At 40.9% G+C, this 17,853-nt stretch overlaps 1 protein-coding gene across 2 annotated transcripts in view; it reads left to right on the top strand.

The window, feature by feature from the left end:
- glceb (glucuronic acid epimerase b) overlaps window positions 1-17,853 on the top strand; it is a 56,689-nt gene that overhangs the window by 9,339 nt on the left and 29,497 nt on the right. Inside the window, exons 2-3 of one of the 2 annotated variants that reach the window (XM_028579511.1) lie at window positions 9,914-9,968; window positions 17,518-17,631. The gene's annotated coding sequence lies outside the window, so the exon portion shown is untranslated. The remainder of the gene's footprint in view (window positions 1-9,913; window positions 9,969-17,517; window positions 17,632-17,853) is intronic. The other variant, XM_028579504.1, reaches the window with a different exon arrangement.

Genomic DNA, 17,853 nt, shown 5'->3' on the forward strand with positions numbered 1-17,853 from the left:
CTGATCTGAGGCCGTATGTTTTGGACACTCGGGTGAAGAGAGGGGCAGAGCTGTCAACCGATCACCATCTGGTGATGAGTTGGGTCAGAGGGTGGGGAAGACTCTGGACAGACCTGGTAAGCCCAAACGTGTAGTGCGGGTAAATTGGGAACGTCTGGAGGAGGCCCCTGTCCAACAGACTTTCAACTCACACCTCCGGGCGGAGCTTTTCGTGCATCCCTGTGGAGGCTGGGGGCATTGAACCCGAGTGGACAATGTTCAAAGTTTCCATTGCTGAAGCTGCGGCGAGGAGCTGTGGTCTTAGGGTCTTAGGTGCCTCAAGGGGCGGTAACCCACGAACACCGTGGTGGACACCGGTGGTCAGGGAAGCCGTCCGACTGAAGAAGGAGTCTTTCCGGGATATGTTATCCCGGAGGAGGACTCGGAGGCAGTTGCAGGGCACCGAAGGGCCCGAAGGGCTGCAGCCTCTGCCGTGAAAGAGGCAAAGCAGCGGGTGTGGGAGAAGTTTGGAGAAGACATAGAGAAGGACTTTCGGTCGGCACCAAAGTGCTTCTGGAAAACTGTTCGCCACCTCAGGAGGGGGAAGCGGGGAACCATCCAAGCTGTGTACAGTAAGGATGGGACACTGTTGACCTCAACTGAGGAGGTAATAGGGCGGTGGAAGGAGCACTTTGAGGAACTCCTGAATCCGACTAATACGCCCTCTATGTTAGAGGCAGAGCTGGAGGATAATGGGGGATTGTCGTCGATTTCCCAGGCGGAAGTCACTGATGTAGTCAAACAACTACACAAAGCCCCGGGGATTGATGAGATCCGTCCAGAAATGCTCAAGGCTCTGGGTGTGGAGGGGCTGTCCTGGTTGACACGCCTTTTCAACATTGCGTGGAAGTCTGGGACGGTGCCAAAGGAGTGGCAGACTGGGGTGGTGGTTCCCCTTTTTAAAAAGGGGGACCAGAGGGTGTGTGCCAATTATAGGGGTATCACACTTCTCAGCCTCCCTGGTAAAGTCTACTCCAAGGTGCTGGAAAGGAGGGTTCGGCCGATAGTCGAACCTCGGGTTGAGGAGGAACAATGCGGATTCCGTCCTGGTCGTGGAACAACGGACCAGCTCTTCACTCGCAAGGATCCTGGAGGGAGCCTGGGAGTATGCCCAACCGGTCTACATGTGTTTTGTGGATTTGGAGAAGGCGTATGACCGGGTCCCCGGGAGATACTGTGGGAGGTGCTGCTGGGAGTATGGGGTGAGGGGTCTCTTCTCAGGGCCATCCAATCTCTGTACAACCAAAGCGAGAGCTGTGTCCGGGTTCTCGGTAGTAAGTCGGACTCGTTTCAGGTGAGGGTTGGCCTCCGCCAGGGCTGTGCTTTGTCACCAATCCTGTTTGTAGTATTTATGGACAGGATATCGAGGGGTAGTCGGGGTGGGGAGGGGTTGCAGTTTGGTGGGCTGGGGATCTCATCGCTGCTCTTTGCAGATGATGTGGTCCTGATGGCATCATCGGCCTGCGACCTTCAGCACTCACTGGATCGGTTCGCAATCGAGTGTGAATCGGTTGGGATGAGGATCAGCACCTCTAAATCTGAGGCCATGGTTCTCAGCAGGAAACCGATGGAATGCCTTCTCCAGGTAGGGAATGAGTCCTTACCCCAAGTGAAGGAGTTCAAGTACCTTGGGGTTGTGTTCGCGAGTGAAGGGACAATGGAGCGGGAGATTGGTCGGAGAATCGGGCGCAGCGGGTGCGGTATTGCATTCAATCTATCGCACCGTTGACGAAAAGAGAGCTTAGCCAGAAGGCAAAGCTCTCGATCTACCGGTCAGTTTTCGTTCCTACCCTCACCTATGGTCATGAAGGCTGGGTCATGACCGAAAGAACGAGATCCAGGGTACAAGCGGCTGAAATGGGTTTCCTCAGGAGGGTGGCTGGCGTCTCCCTTAGAGATAGGGTGAGAAGCTCAGTCATCCGTGAGGAGCTCGGAGTAGAGCCGCTGCTCCTTTGCGTCGAAAGGAGCCAGTTGAGGTGGTTCGGGCATCTGGTAAGGATGCCCCCTGGGCGCCTCCCTAGGGAGGTGTTCCAGGCACGTCCAGCTGGGAGGAGGCCTCGGGGAAGACCCAGGACTAGGTGGAGGGATTATATCTCCAACCTGGCCTGGGAACGCCTCGGGATCCCCCAGTCGGAGCTGGTTAATGTTGCTCGGGAAAGGGAAGGGAAATTGATTAAAGTTTACATTATATTATATGTGGACAAATGGCTTCAGGTATGTATGTATGTATGTATGTATGTATGTATGTATGTATGTATGTATGTAGCTTTAAACGCTCATCTCTTGGTCCCACCGAAAGTAAGTAGCCCCCTGGATTAGTTAATTTAGGTAACTGCATATGGGATCTACTTCAAGGGCGACTTGTAGCTAGCACAATTATGAGTATAAGAGCAATTTACAACACTGGAATTTTCTTTTGTTGCCAAAAGAGAACAAAACTACTTTGTAAAATGTGAGTTATACACATAAAAGTGCACTGGCACTCTATGGGGTCGGTGAACCATGCTGACCCGTTCAGACAGATCACCACTTCAGATTAGCCCCACATCACTGTTTAGCTCTGAATAAGGTAAGTCTACTTTCCTTAACCTTATTTCAGTATAAATGCCAGAATCAAGAATTATCGATCGGCAGGAAATTAAACCGCAACAATTGTTATAGCCGGTTAATTGTTTGAGCCTTTTTTTTTTAAGGACGAATGCTAAATATTCTCTGGTTCCAGCTTCTCTTACTTGAAGATTTGCTGCTTTTCTTTGTCTTATATGATGGTAAACTGAATATTTTGTTTAAATTTTTTACTGTTGGACTGCCAAAGGAACTATTCCTCTTTGGACTCTGGAAAGTTATTATAGGTATAGCAATGTCTCTGATTGGTCCAACTCGCTGTTATCATAGAATGTTTACCGTATCCGTGAAACCGCGAACGGCTAGAGCGAGCTTCTACCATTGAAGTCTATGATAGTTTCTGTACACGGTCTTGTACCTTTTGCCTTTTTTGCCGTTATCAAAATGATTTTTACTTTGAGAGTGTTCATTTACAATCCGAACCACACATTTTTTTGGTTCTCTCTCAAAGCAGGAAAGTAGTTGTCCGGATATTATATTTATGAAGGACTTCTCTTCTCCACCCAGTTTGATAATTGAAGCGCTCAGTACATAAAACCTGTCGTGAAAGGTCTCTGGGCTGCCATTTTACTTCACTCTCATAAGTGCAATCTACTCTTACTACCCAATGTGGATAAAGGATGTCTTAGTTAATTGTTTTAATAGCCATCTTTACAACTCGACACCCTTCAATATTGCAAAACTAGGAGACTCTGAAGCTTTCTCATCTTCCCTGAACAAAATTAGCCTTCCACTACCCTCCTTCGCTATGCCTCCGTGACATTCACACTTGATTAGGTTTGCAAATGAAATTTTCCTTCTTTTTAAGGTAGGAAGCGCGTCCTTGGCCCCAGAGACCTGTTAAGTCTTTATTGCATTGGCTGGACATATTAAGCTAGGAGGCTGTCCCAGCAGTGTTTTTTTGCAGCCAATGCACATGCTCCATCAGCACTTGTTTTAGCTTTTCTTCTTAGTCCTTTTGTAGCCTCACGTCTGGACACTTGGTTAAAAGAGTCCCCATTTGTGAGTTGATTGACAGTGAAGCTACCAAATCCTTTAGCCACTTTACTTCATACAGCTTACTGGTATAACAAAATGTAACAGCCCTCATTAAAGTTATTAATTACACCTGTGCTTGCGCTTGTATGAAATATCCACAGTGAAAAAGGTTGGTTTGTTACGTAAGGCTTTAACTAGGTTTCATGTAACAAAAGGCTGATATTGATTGCTCTCACTGTTATCCAACAGTTTCAGTTGTTTTTTTAATAAGAGCAAGAAGTTAGCTATAATAGGCCTCTTTCACAGGAGACATGTTGACCCTGAAACTGAAGAAGCTAAATGCAATCATCAGTTTCACATTTAACTACTGCAGGGTTTGACTTATTTGCATAGTGATAGATATTTGCAATACTGTAACTTCTAAAGAAGTTTGTCATGATTTAATGCTCATCTTTGAATATTTGAGATTGCTGCATCATGTCTGGTTAATTATGGTTTTGAGCTCAACTCCCATTGCCATCCTGTTTTTTTTTCCCCCAAAAAAGAAAGCCCACATTTTTAAGAATTTGACTTTGTAATTGTTAGAATTGTGTTAATTAGTCAGTGTAGCTAAATAAGCAGTTTTTGACATTGTCTTAAATCACCAAACGGGTCAGGAGATATTTTATCAAATTTGATTTGGTTATATTTATTATCTGGTGTCTGTAAAATGTCAAATTCAAACTGGCAGGTCAAAGGGGTTTAAATTGGAGCTTACTGGTCGAATTCAGTTCAAATAGTACCACAAAATTAGAATGCCATGTACAACACGACAGGGCAGGACATTAGCTCAGTGGTTAGCACTGTTGCCACACAGCAAGATGGCTAAAACCTGCTTGCTCTGTCGAGGAAGCTTGTTCTCACCATGAGTGGGTGTCCTCTGGTTTCCTCCCACAGTCAAGACCTATAGGTAAGGTGAACGGCAAACTCTAAATTGCCCCTCGCAAGAATAAAACATTCAATGAGTTATTAAAGTGTTCTTCTACTTGTAAGTCTCAGCAGAGTTGCAGATGAATGCTGTAAATCAGTGATGGCTTTTGCTTGGTAGAGGAGATGTAATAGCGCCTTTTGTTCTTATAGTTTTTGAGCAGGCCCAAGTCGATCAGGCAAACGATGAGATTGGTTTTAAATGTCTTTTACATCAAAATTTGGATGCCGGAGACCGATGTTAGAATTCCTCTTTTGATTTGTCAAAAGCAATTTCCTTCAGATTATTGGTTGTACAAAATAATAAACTCAAAATTCCATCACATGTTTTGACCAATCCACAAGTATAAGCCACAGTATACAGTAGCCCTACTACACTAGAGTTCTCCTGCGTTAATTAATTTGAGTGGCAAGGCACTATACAGTGGGGGAAATAAGTATTTGACCCCTTGCTGATTTTGCAGGTTTGCCCACTTACAAAGAATGCAAAAATCTACAATTTTAATCAACTCAACTCGTCGTGTTTGGAGGGCAAAGAACACCGAGTACAACCCAAAGAACACCATCCCCACCGTCAAGCATGGTGGTGGCAACATCGTGCTTTGGGGGTGCTTTTCAGCCAAGGGGACGGGACAACTCCATCGTATTGAGGGGAGGATGGACGGGGCCATGTATCGTGGAATTCTGGACAGACATCTCCTTCCCTCAGTGAGAGAGCTGAAGATGGGTCGAGGATGGGTGTTTCAGCACGACAACGACCCTAAGCACACCGCCAAAGCAACAAAAGAGTGGCTGAAGAAGAAGCACATCAAGGTTCTGGAGTGGCCTAGCCAGTCTCCAGACCTGAATCCGATTGAAAATCTTTGGAGGGAGCTTAAAATTGAGTTGCCAGGCGACAACCTCGGAACCTGAATGATTTGGAGGCTGTCTGCAGGGAGGTGGGCCAACATCCCTGCCGAAATGTGCACAAACCTTGTCACCAACTATAAAAACCGTTTGACATCTGTGCTGGCCAATAATGGCTTTTCTACAAAATATTAACATGGTGTTTGTCCAGGGGGTCAAATACTTGTTTTTCCTCATCAGATGGTTATCAATTTTAATAAATTCATATGATGTGATTTTCTGGAATTTTCTTTGGGATTCTGTCTTTCACTGTTAGAATGTACATATGATTAAAATTGTAGATTTTTGCATTCTTTGTAAGTGGGCAAACCTGCAAAATCAGCAAGGGGTCAAATACTTATTTCCCCCACTGTATCACCTCGTCATGATCATTTATTTTTGCAAGAGTTTAATAATTCCTCTTTTACATTTTATTTAACATCTGCCTTCTCATTGTGAATGCAGCTGAAGTCTATACGCCACAGGAATGCTGACTGCAGAAAAGGGAGTGAATTTGCTGTCTCCATAGAGTTCCACATATGAAGAAGTGCAGCTGAATTAACAGGCTTTGCTGTACCATTGAAGCACATGTCTCGTCTCCACTCCGCTGCTTCTCCACTGCCAGTACCTACTGTATACTCGATCCCATGCCTGAGTAGCACATTTGCTATTCAGCTCAGCTCTGACAGCCCTGTTAGCAATGACGAATTTGATGGACCATGGCTATCCCAATGTCATATCTTCAACCTGCTTTCTCCAGCTAATATAAAAAAAGGACCATGTGATTATACAACCAAGGGAAGAGCATTGTTTGTAGGCTAATGGAATAACACTGTACATGTAGATGGGTTGTCGTTGATAAAGGAATCTTTAGATAAAGAAAAAAAGTAATCAAGCACAGTTGTCACTTAGTACATTTCAAGCAAATGTCAAGCTTTTTGCTTGGGGTTTTGTTTAATGGACCCTTTGGGCTCGTTTCTTTTGGTTTAGCATCATCACCTACTACAGAGGCAGGTTTCTTCTTCAGGTAGTGAATGTTTGTTAGTGTTTCCACCTGCAGCACAATTCTGTAGGTCTCTCGCTACTCCATATGCAATATACACTCAATTAAGATTTCAGACACTTATGAATTGTGATTATTTAGCTTAATTACTGACATGTGTAGTGTTCTCTATAAAATACAATGCAATGCATTGTGGGATTGTTAATGGATGTAGCGTGCATGCCATGTACACTACTTTTTTGTTTCGATTGTTGGATTTCTCGAGTGAACAATATTGTGCATAATTATACCATGGGTAAATACTCTATTCTGATTGGACGGTGTCCATAAAAAAGTGATATAGGTGTGTGTGTGTGTGTGTGTGTGTGTGTGTGTGTGTGTGTGTGTGTGTGTGTGTGTGTGTGTGTGTGTGTGTGTGTGTGTGTGTGTGTGTGTGTGTGTGTGTGTGTGTGTGTGTGTGTGTGTGTGTGTGTGTGTGTGTGTGTGTGTGTGTGTGTGTGTGTGTGTGTGTGTGTGTGTGTGTCTAGAAGGCTCAATGACTACGTTTACATTTACACAATATTCCGTTTTTTGCCCTTATTCAGAAAAAGACAATATGCCGACTAAGCTGTTTACATGGCTAATGAAAGTGAATAGTCCACTAATATTCCCATTTACATGCAGCCGTGCAAAACAGTTTTCCACCGGTGGCGGACTTGTTGGACCATGTGAACACAGTGTCCCTCTTTCATTTCTTCAACCACCTTGTTGAAAAGGTCGGTATTGCGATGTTTCTGCATATCCAAAAACCTGTTTATATCTAAGTCTTTCATAATGTTTAAAAGCAGCTGTGTTTCTGTTCTTTTGAGCATGCATCTCTACCACTGCAGCTGGACTCACTTCGATCGTGGGCTGGTTGGTTTGTGTGTTATCTGAGCAAATACAAGTATCAGATCGGGACTGTGTATTTGCAGATATTCAATATTTAAAAAATCGGATTGGAAAAGCTGATTTGGACATCCCTAGTTTTGGGGTACAATGATATGGCTTGATAGCTAGCTTGTCTTGTTGGTAGACATACTGTCAAATTTATATTTACTGATTGTCAACCGTACACAATGTTTTTGACTTTGAATCTTTCTGCCACATGGACTCTCTGAGTTACAAGCAGATAGACATGTGAGCAGTGTCAAAGAATTGGCAACCTTGTTGTACAATCTTTAACACTAGAAGAAGATTCTTGAATCCCCAAGCATAATAGCAATAATAATTATCTTAATATATTCCTGTGTGATCCTATACACACTTACAGTATGCCGGAAGGATAAACTGAAAGGGTAGGAAATCGCCTTAGAGTTACAGAGAGAGGCAGACGGGATTTATACAAGAGCAATTACGGAGCTCTGAAGGGAGAAAACATATGATTGACAGGACACTGCTGCCCTGACTGGAGTTACAATTTGCTTGGAAAGGCCACTTATTGGTAACCCTGCAGAATATAGCAAGGACAAGGTCAGCTCGAAAGAACCATTTAGGCCCACCTCTCCCATATGCCAGACATGTTCAACATTGTTGCTGGATTTCTGGTAAATTCTCCACCTCGGTGAGACAAACGTGCTTAACATATTAAATCTCACAACAGACTGTCTCTGTTATATCGACTGTGACCATTTAGATCTTGAATTTTCTTTCTCAGATTGAATTTGGAAGTCTGGTAACAAAAGATTGAATTAAAGCCTCAAGGGAAAAAAACTTTTAGTTTTCTGTGACTGAAGGAGACATATTATCAGGCTAAATCTAATTTTTTTGCAAAGTGATGGTTAATTTTCACTGCAACAGGACTGCCGTTATCAAATCAACATGTTTGGCTAGAGTCACACCAAGAAAAAAACACTGTGTCCTTAAATCTTTGAGTCAAACTTCTTGTTTCTGTAATTATTACTACGAAGGCCGCTGGTGATCCAATCATTTCATTAGGGAGCTGACCTTAGAGTCCTCTTGGGAGAATTGGATGAGCCGCTTCCTCTCCCACAAAGAAATCATAACAAAGATTACTGCGCTGCTTCCTGCCTCTGTCCCCTCTTCTTCTTCATAAGGAAACATTATCTTTCCATCCCCACACCGTCATTACTGTTCCCCCTCCCAGCACAGCACAGACCCAGAAACAGAATGACATTTTTTAAATTTCCATATTTACACGCTTCCTTTTTGTCATGGAGTGAAGAAGCAGTGATGCTAGGCGTTACTTAATAATGCTGTAAATGTGGTCTGCATTTGGACGTTACAGGAAGTGAGACAACGGCCTTACTTGAGAGTGCCTGTTGTGATAAATCACCTGAAACATTATAGTGTCCCACTTTCCTCTTTTCGTCTTCCGTGTAATCTATCTTTTCAGTCAGAAGTCCTGACATTTTAAGAACAAGTCTCTCTGATTGTGGAATAATGAAAATATATGCAGAATTCCGAGAGGAGAAGAGTAACCTCTGCCACCCTCCTCTCTCAGAAACTCTTTGTTCCCCTGTCTTTATTTCTTCATTCCATCATATCTGCAGGAGATTGAGCGATATATATATATATATATATATATATATATATATATATATATATATATATATATATATATATATATATATATATATATATATATATATATATATAATCAATCAAAGCCATCAAAGCCTTTTTGAAGCTTCCCACTCTCTTCCAAAATCCTTTTGATTTCCGACAGCATGAGCTGCTTAATATTCCAAACTAGTCGGTGGCCTTTTCAGAGAACTAACAAGGTTCTGAAGATGCAAGTCTTGTCTTCATGTGAAAGGCAGCTGGGGCACAGCCCTCTGCTTTTTCCGAGCTCACACCGAGGTGTCTGTGCAACCAACAAGTTCAGAGCTGTACCGTCGGATACGCAGAGGCCAGTGGGACGTCTTCTCGTGTCCGTTTCTTTCTCTACCAGTGTCCATCCTCTGTCCTTTCAAAGACAAAATGTTTCTGTGCACTCTAAGTATAGCTTTTTTTATTCATTTATTTAGATTTTTGGATTGCTGGAGTCAAGAAATCATAGTTTGTGTTTGTTTTGATTTAATTTACATTTCGTAGACTAAGTTATGAATCGATTATGCAAGAAAAAATGATCTGCAGATTAATCGGTAATAAAATAATAATCTGCAACCCTGTTCTGTTTAATAAACGGGACGATGAGCTTCAACTCTGGGCTAACGGAGAACTGAAACATCTGTGGTAATTTAAGTATCATGTTGACCCCTCTTTGGTGGATGGAAGTGTACAATTTCAGCTTTCGTATGAGATTGTTAAGAATTCCTCTACCATAAGTCGTTAATTACTGTTGCTAAAGGTTGCTGTGTGTTTATTTAATGCTTCTGTGATATGACTTATTGCTGGAGTCCAATGGTGAAGTCTTTCCATTGGCTTCTTTTGCAGAATGAAAGCGGAGTTCACTACAGAGAGCACCACTGAGTCTTGACAGGCACCAAGGGTATTTACTCAGCTTCCAAAAACTTCCAAACTCTTTTTTTTTTTACTTTCATCTTGGCTTCCTCTTGCAAGCTTGCCTTTGACGCGTCCCACTCCAAGTCTTATCCTTTCATCCTGTTTCTTCACTTAAGAGTTGGAGTGCAAAGCAGGAGTGGCTCTCAGAGACGCTTCATTTTTCACGTTTCTCTGTTTGTACTGCGTTTGTGCACTGACTCCACCTGCCTCCCCAGAGCCTGTTTGTGCTTGTTGCCACACCCTTTAACTTTGTCACTCTAACGTTGATGTAACCGTGATCTAATGACTTAATGCAAAAAGTAGTGGAAGTATGTCGTTTTATGGCAAAATAGTCTGCATGGGAAAGAAGAGAGCAAACCGTGGGTGTACAGCGGCACCTAATCTGGGCACAAAAAGGGAGCGACAGCCCCTAAATATATGCAAAGTACCACTAAATAACGTCAGAATTTAGTGTCTATATCCCTGAACACTTGTGACGACCACAACGCATCTCCCAGCATGTGATGCAGGCCCACTGAAACACTCTTTGTTTGCTAAATCCAGTGTGAAAATGACCCTAATGTTTTGAGAGTTGGGAGGGGTTGGCATGGGGCCTGTGCTTTGAGAGAATATGCCTAGCATTGGTGACTAGATTAAGCGCCCATGTTTGTGGCTTTTTGGTGGGGGTGAATTAAAGATCTTTATTTTGGCAATGCAATATATTGTTTTCTGGTCTATTTCTTTGATTTAATTAGAAAAGTATTAATATAGAAGCATTGTAGTCTTTCATTGCAGTTCATAATATGTAGGCTACTAAATATGTAGGCTACACAAAATGTGATATTGCGATAGCGATTATGAATATTGCGATATCGATTTTAATTTTGATATTGTTAAACATATTTCAAATTACTAAAGTTATGGGAAAACGCATCAAAATAGCAAATACAAAATATTCTATCGAAATATGCACACATGTGGTACGCTCCATAGGGTTTGTCACATAGTGGACCCGTGTGCTGACGTGTAATAACGTGCAAGTGGCATTGTAACCGGCCAATGAAACATGATCATTATAGCGCTTCAAGCGGGCTCTACATCGGACACAACTAAGCCACACAGCCATCGGACAGGACACAGCGCTCCACCAAATATTGCATACTTATTGCGTCACTTTCGATATAATATTGCGCAATATGATATTGTGATCACGATATTGAGTCTATATCTTGCACCCCTAATGTGTACCCAGATTGTCTCAAATTAATCACTTTTGACAGGTCATTATGAATATCCAATGAGCAAGAGTTTCAGTTATTTTTAAAAAGTGTGTGTTTTATTTAACATATGGTATAAAACATGCAAAATTTAAATTATTTTGTCTCCTTTTCAATGACCTATTTAAACTTGTAAGATGTAGCTTTTTTTGTGGTTCTTCTTTGTACGCACACATAACAGAGTGGACCACACACTGGAAGACAGCACCTGGAAAAAGAGCAGGCTTCATTTATTCAGCAACTACTTTTTGTACTGAGCTGTAATAGAATTGCAGAAATAAAATAATTAAGACAAAATGATTTTAGAAAATGAATTATTTTGATAACTAATTCATCATTTAGGTAATATTTCAAACAAAAATGTCAAGTAGCCTATTTCCCCGGTTTTAGCTTCTGAAATGTGAGGATTCACTACTTTTCTTTTTCATATTTGACAATTCATCGATTTAATGGGGGTAAAAAATTAGCAGATTGATAAAATAAACCGTTAGTTGCCTAAACTCTAATTTAATTTATTGTGGGTTTATGCATGCATACATACATACATACATACATACATACAAGCATACATACATACAGGCATAAATACAGGCATAGTTGATGAAAAGTGTGATAAGAAGTGATCACTTAACAGTTCGCTCCAGCTCTGCGAGCAAAAATCACAATTACTTGAGGTCTTCACTTTGCAAACAGAATTCTTGGATATTGCTTTGGGCGTCAGATGGTCAACGATGGCTGGCACCGGGGTGGCATCAGTGGTGCGATCATTCAGTGTTTGGCCAGCCAATGACTCTCCAGAGAAAATGGATGTGTTATGAATGCCTGACAGATGGGTCTCCATCTCTCTTTTTACCCCAACTACAAGTCTTGGTAGATGGAGGCTTGTGTCAGGATGGCAGCAAATGAGGAGCAACTAAAATAATTAATGACCTAATATCACTTTGAGTCAAGCCGCAGTAAAAGGAATGTCCTCAGTCTAATGTTCAAAATACATTCACAGGAGAGAGCCATAAAGTTGATGTTCATGATTCATATGCAAAGTGTCAACTCTTGGCGTGAGAATCGATTTAAATGGGACAATATGTAAAGGCTATGAAAATGGTGTCAGCACAGTACTAAGCTTTGAGAGCCACATGCTAAGCCACCTTGAAGAGGAGCTGGAGTGCTTCTTGGCTTGTATTGCCCTTGATAACGCAGCTTTTAAGAGATTATTTCTAAAACTCATACTTGCCTGGTTCAACTTCAACTTTAGAAATTAAACTTTCTGTTTATTGCAGATTATTTAATTATATTAGCCAACAAGTTTGGTTTCCTGTTGTAGTGTTTTTTAGCAATAGTTTATACCATGGCCACAGAAGGTGTTCAATTCTGATTAAAAGATGTAAGGACTTACCCTTTTATTAGAACACCTCAAACAGTCAATCAACTAATTTTTTTTTTTTTTTTTGCTTTTAAATTTTTTTCGCAACACACTTACAATAAGGAATGTTTTGAAAACCAGACAAAACCATATTTTACGCACATTGTCAATCAAATTAAAAATACAGCAGGGTTTTCTCCAGGACATTGGTGAGCAGAATTGCTAATCCATTACCTGCTCAGCTAAATAAGATGGATCCTGATGCACTGCATATTTCATTTTAAACATGTAGTTACAGGATGTCTAAACACTCATCTCACTCATTAAATACATGGCCTTTTCTGTGTAATGTAGCACCACAACTTGTCTTTCCTGAAGCTTAAAGGTCCAATATGTAATATATTTACTGTAATAAATCCCAAAATGACCCCAATGTGTCATCAGATATTAAGGAAACATGCTAAGTTGAAATACTATCTTTTGTGACAACAATGCTAATGCCCGCATTTTCTCATTTTGAAATTTCCATTCCGTGACGGAATTTCTGTGTGTGTTTTGGCCTGTGTGTTGTTATCAACTGCCCAGTTTGACAGCCGGTACGGGTTGCCAGACATACCTGTAAAAACATAAACCCAGCACGCTACAGCTGTAACGGTAGTACAGCCATGAAAGCAGCAAACAAACGAACAGGATCAATGGAGATTTTTTTTATAGTCTGATTCTACCCAACCTAATTTGCTAACGTTACCGTAGGACCAGGCAAGCGGGCCACAGCTGTTTACAACGTGTAGCCTGTTCAGCGGCCGTAGCTGACAACGGTGAGTTATTTTAAGCAAAGAGAGGGAGTCTGTAAATCAGAAAGGACTGAGTTTGCAGTGTGTTTAGCGATTGTTGGCGTAATTCTAAGCCATTAAAGTGTGTTCAGTCGGGTGGAGAGGACGGCAAGGTAGTGTTGTTTTTAGCGGTTCCTACCACAATTCTAAGACAAAAAGTGTGTCTGTCAGTTCGCTACAGAGCTCCGCGGGAGCTCTGGCTTTTATGACTGTTGATATAGCCAGCATAGGGTTAGCTACTCCGCTGTGCTGTGAAGTAATGTCTGGCTATGTGAGACAAGCGTCTAGCAACATTGTTGTGGATGCTCCGGTCTCAGCCTGGCAACCTTCGTGAACTTGGGGAGGGGGCGGGGAAGACGAGTATTTTGAATTTGTACTGCAGTAACTATTTTAAACACTAGTTGTCAGTATTACATATTGCACCTTTTGATAAGCTTAATTTTACACTCAGCTGCCATTTTATTAGGTACACGTACAGGGTTTCCTTTAGGTTTTTTTTTAGCAGTGGGGGCAGGTCCCCACCATGAAACGGAACTGACACTTCGCTGCAACACAAACAAATATATTTATTCACCTCTATTCATACACACAGCAAATAACAATAAACCCATTATTAATTACATTATCTTAATGCAGCTTAACTACTTCAGCATGTAAATAATGCACCTAAAATACAAACGTCCGCAAGGGCGTTCAGCAATCACTATTATATCGAATTAACAGCCACGTGCAATTTAGCTAGCAGGTGAATATAAAAAACGAAAATCACCAGTTAACTTAATTTAAATTTGCAAGACCAAGCTTAAATGAACTGACAACATGAGTTATATGACTTACAGTTCTCAAGGACGTACACACACTATCTCAACTGGCTTATCATCCGGACAGCGTCTCTTTTTCTGCTGACTGACCGCGCTATTCTTCGACATGCACTCTAACAATGCAGCCCCTATTTCTGATACCGTGGGTGGCAGAAATGTTGCCGTGGGGGGCCGCCACGGTCAAATCAACATAGAGGAAACACTGACCTAGCCTAAAATTAAAGTCTACAGTTAAAGGTTCACTAAAGTAAAGGTTTGAATGCTCAGTTTTTGATGAAACTTTATTAGAGAGGTGTTTGCTCACCTGAATGATGATTTTGGAGGCAGCAGTTGTATTGCATTATATGTGTTTCTAGTCTGCCCATATTGATATAAATGGGATGAACAAAACAATGGAAACGCGTGTCAATATAATACAATACAGTTTAGCAGCACCACAAACTACATCCTCCAAAATTATCATAAAAATTCACTCTTAAACAGTATTAACTAAAACTGAAATGTATAACCTTCATGAAGGTAGGATTCTTTGCCGGACTGTCTTATAAGACTTGCTAAGTACCTAAAATGTAAGCATATCTTCTGACATAACCGAGAACACAATAAAACACTGTGGGGGAAACTATTATGTTTTACATTCTTTTATTTGATATGGAAACAAAAGTGTGCTGACAACCACAAATGGTCAACTCAAGTGTTTTTTTTTCTTCATCTCGTCACTTTAAACATATGTGCATATTATCAGATAAATTGATTATCTTTGTTGCACGCAGAGGCTATTAAAGAGTCCTAACTGAGAACCCTAATGGCACATCCACACTTGCAGACTCAGCTCCTGTGACTTCTGTGTATTTAGTGAAAAGCAGATACCACTGCCTGCGTGAAGGTCCTTTTGGTTTAACACAGAATGCCTGTTATTTTGAATGGCCACAAAACCGGTATGTATAGATTAGTGTGTTGTTCTTGACTATCCGATTTTGGCTTCTGTATAAGTAGATGCCTGTGCAGCCTCTTAACTGAGATGCTTCTTTGAGCAAGAAAACACTATTTCCAGATGTTCTATGTTCAGAGAGAGGAAATATCTAGAATGAAATGTTGCCTAGAAAATGCATTGATGGCAGGAATGGTGCAGGATAAGCTCCAGGAATAATGAGCTGCGCTAGGCTGACGTTAACTCTCATTTTCTACTTCTCGCCATCTGCCTGCAGCACACCTGCCTCAAAAAGCATCAGTACGCCCATACAGTACTCAAAGAATATTGATTAAGACGGCTGACATTTCTACTTCCTTTTCACTCTGTCTGGGTACAGCCTGTGCCATCTTTCAGAGGAAGGCAGGTTACACAAACGCACACATCCTCCCTTTGTGCCATCAGAGCATAATTATGTCAGAAATATTGAATGTAATTTGTTTCTTAGACCTTTGACAATATACATCATGATATGCAGGATGTAGCTACAGGGTCTAAACATAAATTGCCTTAAATAATTTGCTTCTCTAGCCAGGCTTGGGGTACAGTAAATCTGATAACAGACAAAAGGCTGGAAAGCTGATCTCTCTGCTTATTACTGTATGTAGCAGACCAGCTGTAGTATGTTAATGGTGGATAGACAGAGTTTTGGTTCAACTAGCCACCGGCACACTGTAATATAAGGTCTGGCTTTAACCTGTAGTTGAGAAAGAATGATAACAGCAAAAATGTTCATCTAAATTAAGTTTCACGCTTTGACTCCTGTAACTTATTCTTAATTGGATTGCATTATTTTGTAAGATATTAATGTTATCTTGTCATATGTTTGGCCTTCTGTCTGTCTACTATGCAATGACAGAGGGATCTCAAATGGTTTTATTTCCACAATATCTAATTTAAGTGCTTTGTCAATAAGCACATTTCATAAAAAGATCAATATTCGCTCTTGATGTGGCGATTTAGCACCTTCTTTAGTTTAATAGCCGGTTTCAACAGGGGCTAGAAATACATTGGGGAGATTAATTGCATTGTAAAGTATCCATGTCACTCTCGGCGCATTTGCACTGATAGATTGGTTGTACATTAGTGACCCTGCTGTCAGAAAACCTATAAATTCATCATGGCTACAATTACAATTATGTATTTGTTCCCTTGTCTAAATGTATAGTATCAGAGTATGTGGAGCATTGATTTAGGGTTATAATTACCTACAATGAAAAAGAATTGCAACAGTTGATAATTGATAGATAATAATAATAATAATAATAATAATAATAATAATAATAATAATAATAATAATAATTTTCCTCAAACGTTTGTATTGAAAGCTGCTTAGTGTGCAGGAGCAATCACTCATTATTTACCTCTGGAAACATTTAGCCTGTTAAAGGATTGTATGTGAAGAAAGTGGAGCCTGCATAGACCAAGATGTTCAGATTACTGAGGAAGTCATTCTTCTGCATGATTAGATAATCTTATTTACATTGTGTCTGCCATGTGAATGTGGCAGACCAGCAACCTGTCCATTGTTTCCAACTTTCCCTCATTGCAATGTCACTGTCCACTATGATGTGACCCAGAATAGCAATAAGCACACATCTGAAATTGATGGAAATGAATGTGGTTGAGTAACAAATGTTTTGTCGGTGGAAACTTTGGTTGAGTTGGACTTAAAGAGCAACACAGGCCTATAGGGAAGTGGTTCCCAACCTGTGAGTCAGGTGGACCCACAGAGGGAGTCACAAGATGAATCTAGGGGTCATAAAATGGAGTAAAAAAATAATAAAACACAAAATTCTCCTACGTTATATTTTTTGTAAAATACAGTATCGTTTACCTCTTAAAATGACTCAAACGAAACAATCAGAGAAGGGAAAATGACTTTAGTATTCAACTGCTCCCAAATCATGGACATGCAACTTGTAACGAGGGGGCACAAGTAGATATGGCTTTGAATTAAGGATGAAGAGTAAAAAAGAGAACCAATGTTCTAATGGCTGCTATCTGGGGCTTTTAGTCTTGTTTAATGAAAAGTGATAAGACTTGAGTAATCTCATCAAGTTAAATCAAAGTTTAAAGGCTACTTAATACATGATCACAGATGTACATCTTTCACGAAAAGAAAGACACGCATAAATTGAAACTTCATGAACCAAACCAGTGACTGACAATATCTAGAAATATGTATGTGTATATGTTCATATTCAGACCTTTTTTTTTTTTTTTATACATACATACACTCACATACTTTAAGCCACAATGATGGAATTTCACTTTCTCTTCTGTCATGTATAGATGGTGAGGAAACTGAAAGCAGAAAATACCTGAGGAGGAGCTGTGGAAAGACTCGGTGGTGAATGTCGACAGGATGTCCAGCCAGTTGGCCGTTTCTTTGTGAATGGATTAGAGGTCAGTATCAATATCATTACAGTCCTCCAGTCAGGGCAACGTACATTGATGATCAGGGTCCTCGCGTCCCAATTGGTATACACAAAATATATACAGTACAGGCCAAAAGTTTGGACACACCTTGTCATTCAATGTGTTTTCTTTATTTTCATGACTATTTACATTGTAGATTCTCACTGAAGGCATCAAAACTATGAATGAACACATGTTTTATGTTTTTAA

Source organism: Perca flavescens, chromosome 1 (genome assembly GCF_004354835.1).
Source record: "Perca flavescens isolate YP-PL-M2 chromosome 1, PFLA_1.0, whole genome shotgun sequence".
Taxonomy (NCBI): Eukaryota; Metazoa; Chordata; class Actinopteri; order Perciformes; family Percidae; genus Perca; species Perca flavescens.